This window comes from Anolis carolinensis, chromosome 4 (genome assembly GCF_035594765.1).
Source record: "Anolis carolinensis isolate JA03-04 chromosome 4, rAnoCar3.1.pri, whole genome shotgun sequence".
Lineage (NCBI taxonomy): Eukaryota > Metazoa > Chordata > Lepidosauria > Squamata > Dactyloidae > Anolis > Anolis carolinensis.
Genome location: NC_085844.1, coordinates 196,755,354 through 196,768,955, shown reverse-complemented (window position 1 = coordinate 196,768,955; position 13,602 = coordinate 196,755,354). Strand labels below are relative to the sequence as shown.

The 13,602-nt window shown below is 40.2% G+C and overlaps 1 protein-coding gene across 1 annotated transcript in view; it reads right to left on the bottom strand.

Moving 5' to 3' along the window:
• The window catches only part of prelp (proline and arginine rich end leucine rich repeat protein), a 34,391-nt gene extending 21,156 nt beyond the window's left edge, over window positions 1-13,235 (bottom strand). The window contains exon 1 of the mRNA XM_008109673.3: window positions 13,056-13,235. The gene's annotated coding sequence lies outside the window, so the exon portion shown is untranslated. The remainder of the gene's footprint in view (window positions 1-13,055) is intronic.
• Between the last annotated feature and the right edge of the window lie 367 nt (window positions 13,236-13,602).

Below are 13,602 nucleotides of genomic sequence, written 5' to 3'. Positions count from 1 at the left end.
TGTCCTGTCATTTTAAAGTGTGGGGCTTTTTTCCAAGACAAGTAACTTGTGCCCATTGTTTCCTTGAGGTAGGGAGAATGATTTGCTGAGCTGTAGGGCTAGAAGCCAGTCACTTGTTACAACTCTTTGGTGTCTCCCTGCAGCTGTCACTTACAGACATCGTGCATTGGGGTGGAAACATTCAGAACAATACAGAATGTGTAAAGAATAGTGTCGGGAAACATTCAGTGCAGTGCATTAAATCCTTCTTAGAGTTTATCATGAGTTTAGCATCCATGTGGGAAAAACTACATGTGAAGTTGTCCATAAGGCACTTCTTTCAGTCCTTTTTTCCCAAAACATCCATGAAATGAAGTAATAAAAGGAAGTGGGAACGCTTAACCCTTCTCCTGCAAATTGCTTCTCCCCCTCCAAATCCTTCTTCTTTCTTACACAGCTGCTTGAATCCCCGCTGGGTTCAAGACTCAAGCTTGCCAAATAAACCCAGGTCCAAAACAATGGTAGGGATAAATGTAACTAAAGACTGGCAGAGGAAATATTTCCTTTCCTCCCCTCCCTTCTCAAGTGAGCATTCCCCCTCCTACACCTAAGGAACTTCACATGCTTGTAGCCTATTGGGACCTTTAAGGTTGTCTAATCCCACACTTCTTGGCTATTCACCCAGATGTTCAGGAATCACATTTCTAAGTGTGTATCTACACTAAATTTTAACTGCCATGGCTCCATCCCACATAACACTAGGGTGCATTGTTTTATAAGGTATGTACAATTTTATTCCTGACAGCTCTAACATTGTGATTCAGGAGAGTAGACTAGAACTCTAGCAGAAACTTCTAAATACCTTGCCAAATACCGAAGCAAGGATTCTATAGGATGGAGCCATGGCAGTAAAAGGGGTTTCAAAGATAACTAAGATAACTGGAGCGTAAATGTTTAAACCTAAACTGTGAAATTTCTCTGTTACAGGAAATTAGATCTTCCCTCATGGTCTTAAATGTCAGACCAAACCATTTTTTTCTAGCAAGCTTATGGTAAGGTAGACTTATTGTTGCTGCAAGTTGTGCTGTTTTGGTTGTTAGTTTAAGCTCATTGTATAATCATTTTTATTTATTTATTTATTTACAGCACTTTGACCCCGCCTTTCTCACCCAGCACTCTGAATTGGGCTCAGTAGCATATCAGCAGCCAGTGCTGGCTTAACAAGGGAGTAGTGCGCTCCCTGTATGCCGCTCCAGTTTTTAATCTGGCTTCCGCCTGTTGTACTAGTTGGAGCTTCCAGCCGTCTTCAAAGGCAGCCCTACGTAGAGTGCATTGCAGTAATCCAATTAATTATGCTGTGAATTGGGAAGGCAGGATGCAGAAACACTTTAATTAATTAAGATAATAATAAAACATATAATATATTTTTCTTAAATTTCAACAGCAAAAAGTACAGATTTTGTGGCCACCAATGAGGTTTCCTAGAGCCAAACCCCACCGTGGGCCCTTCCACACAGCCCCATATCCCAGAATATCAAGGCAGAATGGACTCAGAGTATGGACTCAGATAACACAGTTCAGATGTTGTGGGGTTTTCTGCCTTGATATTCTGGGATAAAGGGCTGTGTAGAAGGGCCCACGGTGGGGTTTGGCTCTAGGAAACCTCATTGATACCAAAATCTCAGGATGTTCAGGTCCCATTATATACAGCCACACTGTAAAATGGCATTCCTTATATAAAATGGTAAAATCAAGTTTGGTTTTTTGGATTTTTAAAAATTATTTCCAAGCAGTGGATGGGTGAATTCAGAGAGACAACTGCAGTATTAGAAGTGGATACGGTTTGATAGCTTGAACTGAACTTTCTAACCTGCCAGAATCATTGTAAAATTTCTTGGAGGAAGAGTTGTTTGTGGTTCTGTTGAAACTGAAGGCATGTCTCTAATCATTTCAATGTGATCAATTGTATGTTTTATTTTTAATTGGATTTTCCTCTCCTTGTAGTTTATTGATTTGTAAACTACTTTACAAACTTAGATACATAATGGCCAGAATCCTATTGATGAGAGCACATTTTTAGGGACATTATAGATGAAGGTATTCAATACATCCTTAAAACAACCATCTCTCCCACATGAGGAAGACAGCATCCACATATGTGGAAATGTAGCCTAGCATTCAGTGGCCGGGGGAAATTATTGTGTAAATGGCCATTGTTTAACTTCTGTTTTGCAGCTAAAAGATGAGAGGGGAGACAATCCACCCTGTATAATCAATGGAAACCTCAAAAAGTGACTTCACTTTTCATCCCCTGACTGCAAACTGCAGCTGACTGTATTTGGATACTTCTCAACCTTCCCACAGCCACGAAATAGTTTTGGAAATATACACCCATGCTGTGGATATTTCAGAATTGTACTGGTGGAGTCAATAACCCTGTAGGATCTCAACCTGTGCATAATATAATATGCATGGGATTCTGCAGTGCTGTGGATCTTCTACCTACTGCACTATGTAACACTATTTTTGCTCCTGGGTTATAAATGTCGTTTCCTAATTGGTTCTATCATAAAAACATGGAAAAAATTATTAAACTGTAAAAACTTTGTTTTTGTGGGACATCCTGCAGCACATTTTGCTATAGTTTTTCAACAAATATCTCTTACCACCTCATCATACTTACCTCAGCACTCCAGCTGCAAGTCGAATGGGCAAGCTGCCCATCAAACAATGCAGAGGAGCTTCCTGTGGAAGCTGTGGAAGCTCCTCCTCCAACTGGAGTGGAATTGTTGTTCGACACTTAACTCTCAACACTTTGTGCAGCCCAAGCAACACTCCCCCCATGTGAAGGAGGGAGGTCGCTATTAGTGAGCAGTGCGCGGGGTGACAGATTCGCCCCAGTTGATTTCCATTTCAATGGCTAAGCCAGGTGAAGCAGGACGTTATCATAAAAACATGGGAAAAGTTTATTCAACTGCAAAAACCTTGTTTTTGTAGGACATCCTGCACATTTTGTAGCACATTTTGCTATAGTTTTTCAATGAATATCTCATCGAGTCTCAGCTAATTCAGCACAATTTGTCACAGCCACAAAACTGGAGTATAGTTCTGGAGTATAACAACTACTTTCAAAGTAAATACTGCTCTATCTCTACAGTCTCCTGTAGGCATTCAGTTATTACTAAAACTAGGATTATATTCTCCACTTCCAACATGCTAGCTTTAATATGGTCATCATCAATACTTTGTGGACCCTTTGGCTTGTTCCTCTAGGGAACATTTTGCACTTCAGGTTTACTTCTACTAGAGTGTTCAAAACTGAACACACTTAATTTTATCAACTGTCCAGCAAACGGCTGGAAGTACAGCTGCTCAGGAAGCCATGTATGCAGCCAACCAGCCAGCTAGCTAGCAGGCCTCCATCAGACATCTTTTCTATTAACAAACAGGGCTGTCAGCTTTCCATTTGGTCTGCAGCATGGAAATGTCAACAGCATTAAACTAACAAGCAAACACTGCGGACTAATGGTAGACAGACAGAAGTCAAAAAATCTGTCTGAAAATTTTCTGGGAAATTGCGAGACCTATCAGTCAGCAGTTTGACAGAGTACTGTTTCTCCTATGGTTGCAGAGATCGTAGCAAGGGAAAGTCGCTTTCCTGCACTATAAATACTAGAATATTGGTCATACCAATCAGAAGAATCTGGAAAATGTAGTTAATACCCCTGCCCCCCCACACCTATTGAAGATAGTGCTTTGAGAACATTTATATAAGGACTGTGCTGAACTGCCATTGGAATATGCTGTGGAATCTTGGGATGTGTAGTTTAAGGAGGGTATTTAGAAATCTTGGTCACTGCTTTAGGACAGCTCTAGCATAACAACAAGGAACAAATCCCAGGATTTCATAGGATGAAGCCATGACAGTTAAAGTGGAATTATAGTTCTATAATTGTATAATGGGAAAGGTCTCCTGGTTGTTACTGCAGGGCATGATATTTAGTATTCTCTGTCAGAGATTTCTAGTGCCTCACCATACCACAGATCCTGAAATTCCACATACACAGCCACGACAGTGTACATGAAAGCATAGAACTCTAATTGTGTAGTGTGAAAGAACTCCTTGTTTCTTGTTTCATTATAACTGAATTATGATCTTATGGCCCAACTTCTATCTCCCCCCCCCCCCATATTTATACACACAGAGAGACAGAGAGAGCAGAATATTCTGGCAGTGACTGGAGAAAGTGAGGTGTGTGAAGGGTATACCACAGAGCTGTTGGCATATTGCATTTGAGGAAAGCTTGGCTCTTTTTGAAATATTTGAGCTCAACCAATCCAAGACATTCCTACACATTAAAGTAACAGAGTCTCTTCATAACAAGATTCTGTGTTTTCATTTATTTTTCTGTATTTCCTTACATCTGTCTCAAGATTCTGTCTCCCTGGTGGAGTAGTGGGTTAAAGCCTTGTAACTTGAAGGTTGGGTTGCTGACCTGAAGGCTGCCAGGTTCGAATCCCACCCGGGGAGAGCGCGGATGAGCTCCCTCTATCAGCTCCAGCTCCATGTGGGGACATGAGAGAAGCCTCCCACAAGGGTGGTAAAAACATCAAAACATCCGGGCGTCCCCTGGGCAACGTCCTTGCAGACGGCCAATTCTCTCACACCAGAAGCGACTCAGGTTGCTCCTGACACGAAAAAAAAATTGAATCATAGAACTCTTTGCTCCTGGCTGCTTCCAGTCAAACTCATGGCATTTGAGGCAGTTCAGAGGGAACAAAATGGGAAAAGTAGCCATTAATGAAGCAAAGACGTTGTAAAGCAAGTACCTTATGGGAGGACGTCAAACTAGTGAACATCTCAGAAATCTATTTCTTCAAAATCTTTTCTTCAGGCTAGTGGTCCAGTGGTACTGTGCATCAAGGGCTCTCAAGATGAAAGCAGCAGGACATTTTGATGTATAGGTTACCACTCCCCTGGGTTCTCTATTTCCTCAGGGTTCCCTTAACCCTTTGATGAAAAATGGTTTTGAGCTAAGCTTGCTTGTTGTGAGCAGGCACATAAAACTCATTGATTTTTACAAAAGACCTGCTTCTGATGGAGATAACTGCTAAAGCTAGTTTTGTTGCTATGGACTGATGTAGAATCAATGTTGATGCTATTGATTTTTCTGTGTGGTGCAGCTGTGGGACTCCTATCAAGAGAATCTGCACTTCAAAACTTAGTCACTATAGTCAGTCCTACACATTCACTGGAATTAGGGGTGCAGGCACGCCCACAAAATGAAAACACTACAAGTTAAATCAACCTCTCTTTTAAACTGACAGAACACATATCTAGATTTTTCAGTACAACTCAGCCTCTGCTGGACATTGACCATAGGATCATGCTGGTGGACCTACAGATGCCTACCAAAGTGACCTCTACCTGACCTCTAAGGCAGAAGTTGACCACAGAGTCATGCTGGAAACTTAAACATTTCTAGAAAGGACACATTAAACAAATCCATGGATAATCAAATCTGCCAGAATGAAACCCGTGAATTGGAGGGGCCAACTCTTTACTGCTGCTTTAGTTGTATATTTTCTTCTGCTAAGATCGCCATCTTTTCATTCTAACACTTCTCTTTTTGTACTTCTGTATGTTAGCACAGAATGAAACAGTACTCAAACCAATCCTCTTGTAAAACAACGGATTCAGATTCTGAGCAATGGTTCACAATAGTTGCATACAAACATGCACATTTCTTCTAGAGTTTTCCTAAGGGGCAGAAATCATAAAAACTGCCAGTCTGTTTCAAATTAGATTAGAGCTTTATAGTTGCTGATGACGTAACTTGTATGTCATTTGTTTCTATTTTTATGTAGTTGAACTTTCAACAATATAATTCACATTTGTTTACAAATTTAAGAAAGAAAGAACATATTGTCAGTAGAAATCACAAAAATAAGAGTGAGAAGACTGGAAACAAATTATCTATGTGTGAATGCATGCATCCACACACACACACACACACACACACACATACACAGTATTAAATTACTCATTCAAATAAGATCCAGCAAAAGTCATATCAAAGCCATCTGTGATTTAAGCGCAAGGGAACTCTAACCACAATGCTTTTTGTAATTAAAAATACTGAAAGCTGAACACAATTCTGTTTTGTTTTTGTCAAAGTTTTTGCTTTTGGCAAGTGTTCAGGCCATAAGAGAAGGTAGTAAAGCCCTTAACAACATCCACAGATTTCACATCCATTGCCATTTAGTCATGTTATGAACCCCATGCAGATTTGTTTAAAAAGCCAGTTCACGATTGTTCAAGGCCCTTAATTTTATGAGCCAAACTCTGAGACATAGGAATGGTCTCTGGTGAATGTCATTAAGGGTAATGCACTGAATACCAGCCACAGTTGCTCACAGCTTGACATCCACATTTTCACACATATAAATACCCCACCCTCAAATTTACGTTTCTATTTGGAAACTAAAACAGAAGTCTTAGATAAAGTTAGAAAGCCAGCGTTGTATAGTTGTGTGAGTATTTGATTACAAATCTGGAGACCAGGATTCAAAACCACATTCAGACATCATGGCATCATGTTTGCCTGCCTCATGCAATAAACATGCTATTTCCATTTTATAGAACGGACTGAGCTGATAAGCCCGAGGGTGGGAAGGAAGGCACTATAGCATGGCCAGCCAAAAAAATATCCAGAATGCTTAGTTGCAAAGGGTGTCTAGAAAATGAATCAGCATAGGATGGATCCAACTCATCACAATATAAAAGAAAGCAAAAAAAAAAATCTGGCAGGAACACTCAAAACATTAGATGGGAAGGAAAGCAATGTTTTTGTACACAGATATGCTTTCAGTTTGAACAGCATGTTTGTCTTGCAGAGGGATATAGGACATTATTCTATCCAGCACTATTGATGAGACTGAGACAGTGGTTTTGACTTTAACTAATAGGAAAGACTTTCCCATGATCATGTGGGGATAGACAGCTGAATAGGAATTAACATGTTTTACATGTCTACTTTTGCTGTCTTTGACAAAAGCAACTGACAGATACCTAAAGGGGGGGGGGGAGGGAGGGGAGGGGGAGGAGAGAAGGTGAATTAGAAGACATTATTTTCCTTCCTGCCTCACATTATATTGTTCAAACGTTTGTATTGATTAATCTTTGTCGTACAGCCTTTTTTAGAATGTCAAAACACGGATTTTGTTGGAGGTGCAATAAATATTATTTTATTTTATTTTATCAATCATTTACATTTTTATTCCTGTGAGTGGTTGGATAGACAGGGCCTAGTGCACTGTTTTGCCTGAGGGCATGTTTAGATGGCTCTGGTGGCAGCAAGGTCCAAAATTTTGAATTCAGAATAGGAATGGTATATAGAATGCTAATTTGCTATTAGAAAGCCAGTGTAATATATGAAGAAACAAATGTAAAAAGAACTGAGTGACCAAAAGGGAGAATAAGAAAACAAGACTTCAATGAGAAAGCTGCAGTTCTCCTACTGCAAGTCATGTTCTTGACTGATTAATTCCTTGCATCTATATCCAATTTATCCATTTGTTCCAGTGGGATTTACTTGCACACAATGTGTTTGAATTAAACAGTGTTGGTGCAGTGGGTAGTATGTTGGATTAAAATGAGAGAAATCTTGGTTTGAATGCTTAATCATCTATGAGTGACTACAAATAAATATATTTCACTGGATTCAATGGCTCGATGGGATTTAAACATGGATTTAGCAAGTCCCAGGCCAGCACATAACCAGCACATGACCACTATCATCATATGGATCCCCAGGGTCTTATTCTGAAGGAAACTATCAGCTATATAGACTAATAAAGTTTCCTCTGGCTGGCTGTAGAACTCTTGAACTTCATCCTTATCTGTAGATGCTGGAAAATGAACCCAGAACCTTCTAAGCAAAGCATGTGTTCTGCCATTGATTTAAAATATTTCCTACTAGCTGTGCCCGGCCACGCGTTGCTGTGGCTTAGTATGGTGGTATGGGAAATAAAGTATCTTCTATTATCTGCTTAGAACTGGATTATATGAGGCCCCTTCTACACAGCTGTATAAAATGCACACTGAAGTGGATTATATGGCAGTGTGGAGTCAAGATAATCCAGTGCAAAGAAGATAATATAAGATTATAAATGGGTTATATAGCTGTGTGGAAGGGCCTTGAGTCTGCACTGCCATATAATCCAGTTAAAATCAGATAATCTGTATTTTATAGACAGTGGGGAAGAGGCCTAAGTGAGGCCTAACTCTGCCTGTCCCGTGGGCTGAGTGGGTTGCTAGGAGACCAAGTGGGCGGAGCTTAGCCTTCTAACTGGCAGCAATTGGCTAAAAACAATTATTCCTCTCCCTCTGATTAGGACTTTAGTTTTCTTTTCTTTTTGTTGTATGAACGTAGAGGCATGGATGAGGGGTTGTGCTGCCAAGTTTAGTGTTTCTGGGATGTGTAGTTTTGTTGTTTTGTCCTAGGCCGAAATTTCATTACCCTTTTATATATATAGATATCCAGCATCCATTCACTCCTTTAACTGTGACCTCAGGGCATACTAAAACATAGAGATAACATTGTTGATTATATACAGCTTGGAAAAGCTTCCCCTTTTGCATTACATCTCCCAGCTTTCTCCAGTCAACATTACCAAAGACCATAGGCAACTGGGATTTGTCCAACAAGGATAACATTTCCAGGCTCTGGACTACAATTTGGCTAGTGCTCCTAATGTCTAAGGACTGGAGTTCCTAATTTATTCAGCACAGATTTGAGATTCTTCCCATAACTTTTAGGCTTTCACTGTTTATCTCTCTGCTTTCATACATCTTTTGCTTTCCATTGTTTATATGAGTCATAATTTTCCAGTCTATGACAAAAACATTCAAATTCTAGAGAGTGAGAGAGACTCTGTATTTGTGTGTATGAGAGAGAGAGTCACCAACAACCACAAACCGAACATGTGATGAAGCCAAAGTAAAGACTGAAACTCCCATGTGTTTGCTAGTATGTATAATCTCTAGTTGAAAAATGTTGCCTATTTGAGTGAGTGGTTTTTAGAGCTGCCTCCTGTCAGAAGAATTCCTACCTTATCATGCTTCCTCTTTTTGGTAGTTTGTATAGGGTGCAGCAGGAATCAATGGCAACAGGGAGGTTTTTATCCTTAGTAGAAAAGATGCTGAACAGTGGAAAAGTACTGCTAAAAACTACCTTCTCCCATGGGCCCTGGAAGGAGTGAAAAGCCAAGCAGGAGAGTTTTGCTTCTTCTAGGCTAGAGTCATCACATCATTCATTGATCCAAATTATATGGATGTGCATTGAGGAGCAAGGTTTGACTGCCACTGACTTTTCATTCAGACCAATGGGATATGTTCTTTGTCAAAAGTATCTGGAACAAACTTGCTAAATAATATTGCACACAGAGGGATTGCTAATTTTTAATATTCTTATCACTTGTGCTCTTTTTCATTCCTTCAAACTTACCATATGCCCCAGCAAGAACAACACAAAAATGCAAACATCATGCATTTATTTAATGCATGTACGATTTTCAGACAGGGTATATCATTATTGTGAAAAACCTGTCATTTGTATTTTCCCCATTCAGTTTCACAGTATAAAATGAAAACAAGTAACAATTCAAAACAAAGACACCTGCACTTTCTCCAGACACAGCACTACATGTATGTCTAGGTGGGAATTTTCTCCTTTATTGGGCCAGAGTTGTTGTAGACATAACCTGGGAGACACGACACATCCTAGGCAAAGACAATACAAATAACCTGTGATGCATCTTCTCTCACACACAATTCAGTGGCAAAAGCCTATTAGATAGCTTACACCCCACACCCTCCCCCCCATTCTCCAGCGTAATTGCCTGAGCCTATGAAGTTTCAAGCAACTTATATTTCTGCCATTTGCAATGCTGAAGTAGGTTTCCTAAAATCTGAGCTTAGAAATGTTACTTTTTTATTATGTCCTAGAACCTCTTTTCCAGTTTGGCCAAAAAAAGGTTACAGTGCCTACATTAGGTTTCCCCAACTTGATATGCCTGTTGATATGCTGGACTATGACACCCATCATTCCCAGTCAATAATTGAGAACAATAGAAGTAGTAACCCCACATATCTGGAGGGGCTCACACATCACACCAGGGCTTTAAAGTGGATAGCCCCGCATTTCTGCTGCCTGCAGAATTCTGGGAAATGTAGTTTAGGGCAGGGCCTTTTGAATTCTCAGTTACAGAGGCCCTTGCCTTCTCAAACCACATTTCCCAGAATTCTGCAGGTGGCTGAAATGTGGGGCTGGTTGCTTTAAAGCCCTGGTGTGATATTATCAAGTAAGGCTGGGCCTCTGAGAGGCATAGACAGAACTTTGAACAGTTACAATAAATAACTGTAATAAATTACACCAATATTCATATAGCTTAGATCACATGTATAATGCCTGACTTCAGTAATCTGCACAACCGCCTGATAAGGAAAATTAGTGCTCCAGGCTAAAGGACGTTCTTTGGGACTTGGATGGGATTTTAAAAGTGGGTATCTTAATCCACAGCTCACAACACTAGTCAATATAGTATATCACCTACTTTTGAAAAAGGTGCCATCCTATAAGACATAGGTATCTTATTCTTGCAAATGACTCGTCTTTCACACTTATTTGGTTGCAGTACTTGGGATGTTTTCCGTTGGTCTCAAAGGGCCCTTCCACACAGCCGTATAACCTAGAATATTAAGGCAGAAAATCCCACAATATCTGCTTTGAACAGGGTTATCTGAGTCCACATTGCCATATATCCCAGTTCAAAGCAGAAATATGGGATTTTATTCAGCTGTGTGGGGCCAAAGAGAAGTTAAGGCTTTCTAAAGGACTTACAGTCTACCTATATATCTAATGTATTTGCGCTATCTGTAAATCTGTCCTGCTGCTTGAACTTTCCCTCTACCTTCAGAAGATGAATAACTGCATAACTTTTTTTTATCATAATAGCTCATTTGCACCTCATATATCACACCCAGCTATTTGTTATTTTCTGCTGCCCTGCAGACTAGGATGCGGAACAATGGCTTCAAACTACAGGAAAGGAGATTCCACCTGAATATCAGGAAGAACTTCCTCACTGTGAGAGTTGTTTGGCAGTGGAACTCTCTGCCCCGGACTGTGGTGGAGGCTCCTTCCCTGGAGGCTTTTAAGCAGAGGCTGGATGGCCATCTGTCGGGGGTGCTTTGAATGCGATTTCCTGCTTCTTGGCAGGGGGTTGGACTAGATGGCCCATGAGGTCTCTCCCAACTATACTATTCTATGATTCTATGATTGTGCCCCTCTTCCTCCCCCCCCCCCCCCCTTAGTGGAGCATATTTCCCAACCTTTTTCCCCCTGTATATTTAATCTCTGTCAAAATCACATGAGTTAGATTTTATTCCAGTGGGAGTGTCACTGCAAAATGCACCATGCTGCTTAAAAGCAATTCTTCCCCTGGCAGGCACATGACTTTTTAAGCGCAGCAAGAACAAATTGAAAGGGGCATTTCAAAAATATCTTGCAAGCCAACTTCCAAGGGAGGTGTCTTCTACTGCAATGGGGAAATGTCAGATAATAGAGGAATGGTTGCTGAGATCATACGGGAAACAGAACTTCAGTGGAAATCTCTCAGTCACACATAAACTCAACCTACTTATTTAGATAAAGTTTGTACAAATGTATATTCTTAAAACAAAACTTGTAAATTTCACTGTTTTGAACTACAACTCCCAGTGGCCTGCTGGCCAGGGCATTCTGAGAATTGAAATCTGAAAAAAGGTTATGTTTTCAAGCTCTGACTTTAAATATGTTCTTTTATGTTTACCACCAGAGATTCAAAGCATGTTTTGTTCCCCCCCCCTCTCTCTCTCTCCACAGTCTCAACAGAAAATTTGGAAAAGACAGAATAAGCGGCTGAAACAACTTTCACAAAAGGAAAGAGTAATCTTGTTAAATATTTGTGTCTGTGTTTAGTATCCCAGGTGTATTCACTAAGAAGCTTTGAATTCAGTCTATAGATGTCTAAAATCAAACTATATAAACACTGTGCCAACTAACTTAAGAGTAAGCTCCTTGAAACTCAATTGGTATAGGATTGCACTGCATGTAACTGTGCTTTACTCAGACTTTCATTGTAGAGTTGGTAGTGAAACAGGAAAAGGTTTAAGGGCATGTTTACATATCCCTACTCTTAGGAACAAAAATTGATTGAAATCAATAAGATCTGTTTCAAAAATAAATATGTTGATGTTGGTGTGCAACCGTGAGACCCAATGCATCATGTAAGCCCTTCAGTGAGACATACTTAGGAAATGTGTACAGAACTGCAACACAAATATTTTTTCCATTAGGTACTGTATATAAAATATTTGGATATTGAAATTGAGGTTGTAGCTTTGTAGTATATGGATATTTGATTTTTCACTTTTGGAATATCCGCCAGTTAGGTAGCAGACACACAAATGCATTCCTTTGTTGTATCTTTAAATCTCTCACCTCCCAGAAATGAAAAGAATTTGAATCACTTCCTACTGAGAGGAAATAAACATCACAAGATCTTCTCAGATGTGGCTGAATCTTAATCATCAATTATTCAGCAACTATGAAACTTTTTTACCTCATTTTACAACCTCGAAACACTTTACAAACCTGACATGAAATCAGCAACCAAATGCATTACATACACTGCAAGCAGAATAAACAGATTGTCTTAATTATAAACTCATATCCTTGGAATATGCAACACATGCAAGGAAGGGGGTCCCCTAAATGCTTCTGCTCTGGAAACAATTTCAGCGCCTTAACCACTATTGTCACATGCAATCTTCCATCCTTTCATGTTTCAAGTTAAATGAAAACAACCTTTGAAGACTGACTAATTTCAAAATATCTGCTGAATGACAGAGGGAAAGGTAGAGAGTGGAAAGTCCCATCTGACCACTGGTTAAGGAAAAGCTAACTCCTTTAAGTCACCATTTATTTAACTAGTGAGGGCATCCCCAAACAGGTCACCTTTCCAGAGCTTACCTGTTGCCACCTGCCCTTCCTTCTCCTCCTCCCTGCCTGAACTTTAACTTCCAGGGCGCTTCCTCCCCTTCTTCCTTGAATATGTCTTCTTCTTTCTCCTCCTCCTCCTCCTCCTTACTCCAGTCTGGTTCTGATACAAATGAGCCACCTCCAAGCCCTGTGGCTTTGCTCTGGTTCTGTTCAGCAGAGATTCTCTCAGAGAGGGTGGGTGGGTGGGAGCAAGAGAAGGAGGAGAAAGTCACAACAATAACGTCTTTCTCTGGCAGCCAAACTCTTCAGAGTTTAATCCACACACATGTCCTGCCTGCCTGCCTGATGAAAGAATCATGCAAAATAATGTTTCTTTCTGCTGGGGCAAGACAACTCCTCGCCAGTGTTGTTAAACAAAGTGCACTTAAAAAAAAACCTCTGGGAACTTTAACTCCCTTTAAGTATGATGTCTTCTTCTAACTTTGTCTACATCCATATGTGTCAGCCTTTCAAGTATTGGGAAGGAAATGTGGGATTCTTGAGTTTTACAGTGAATCGCAGCAGTGCATACATGCCA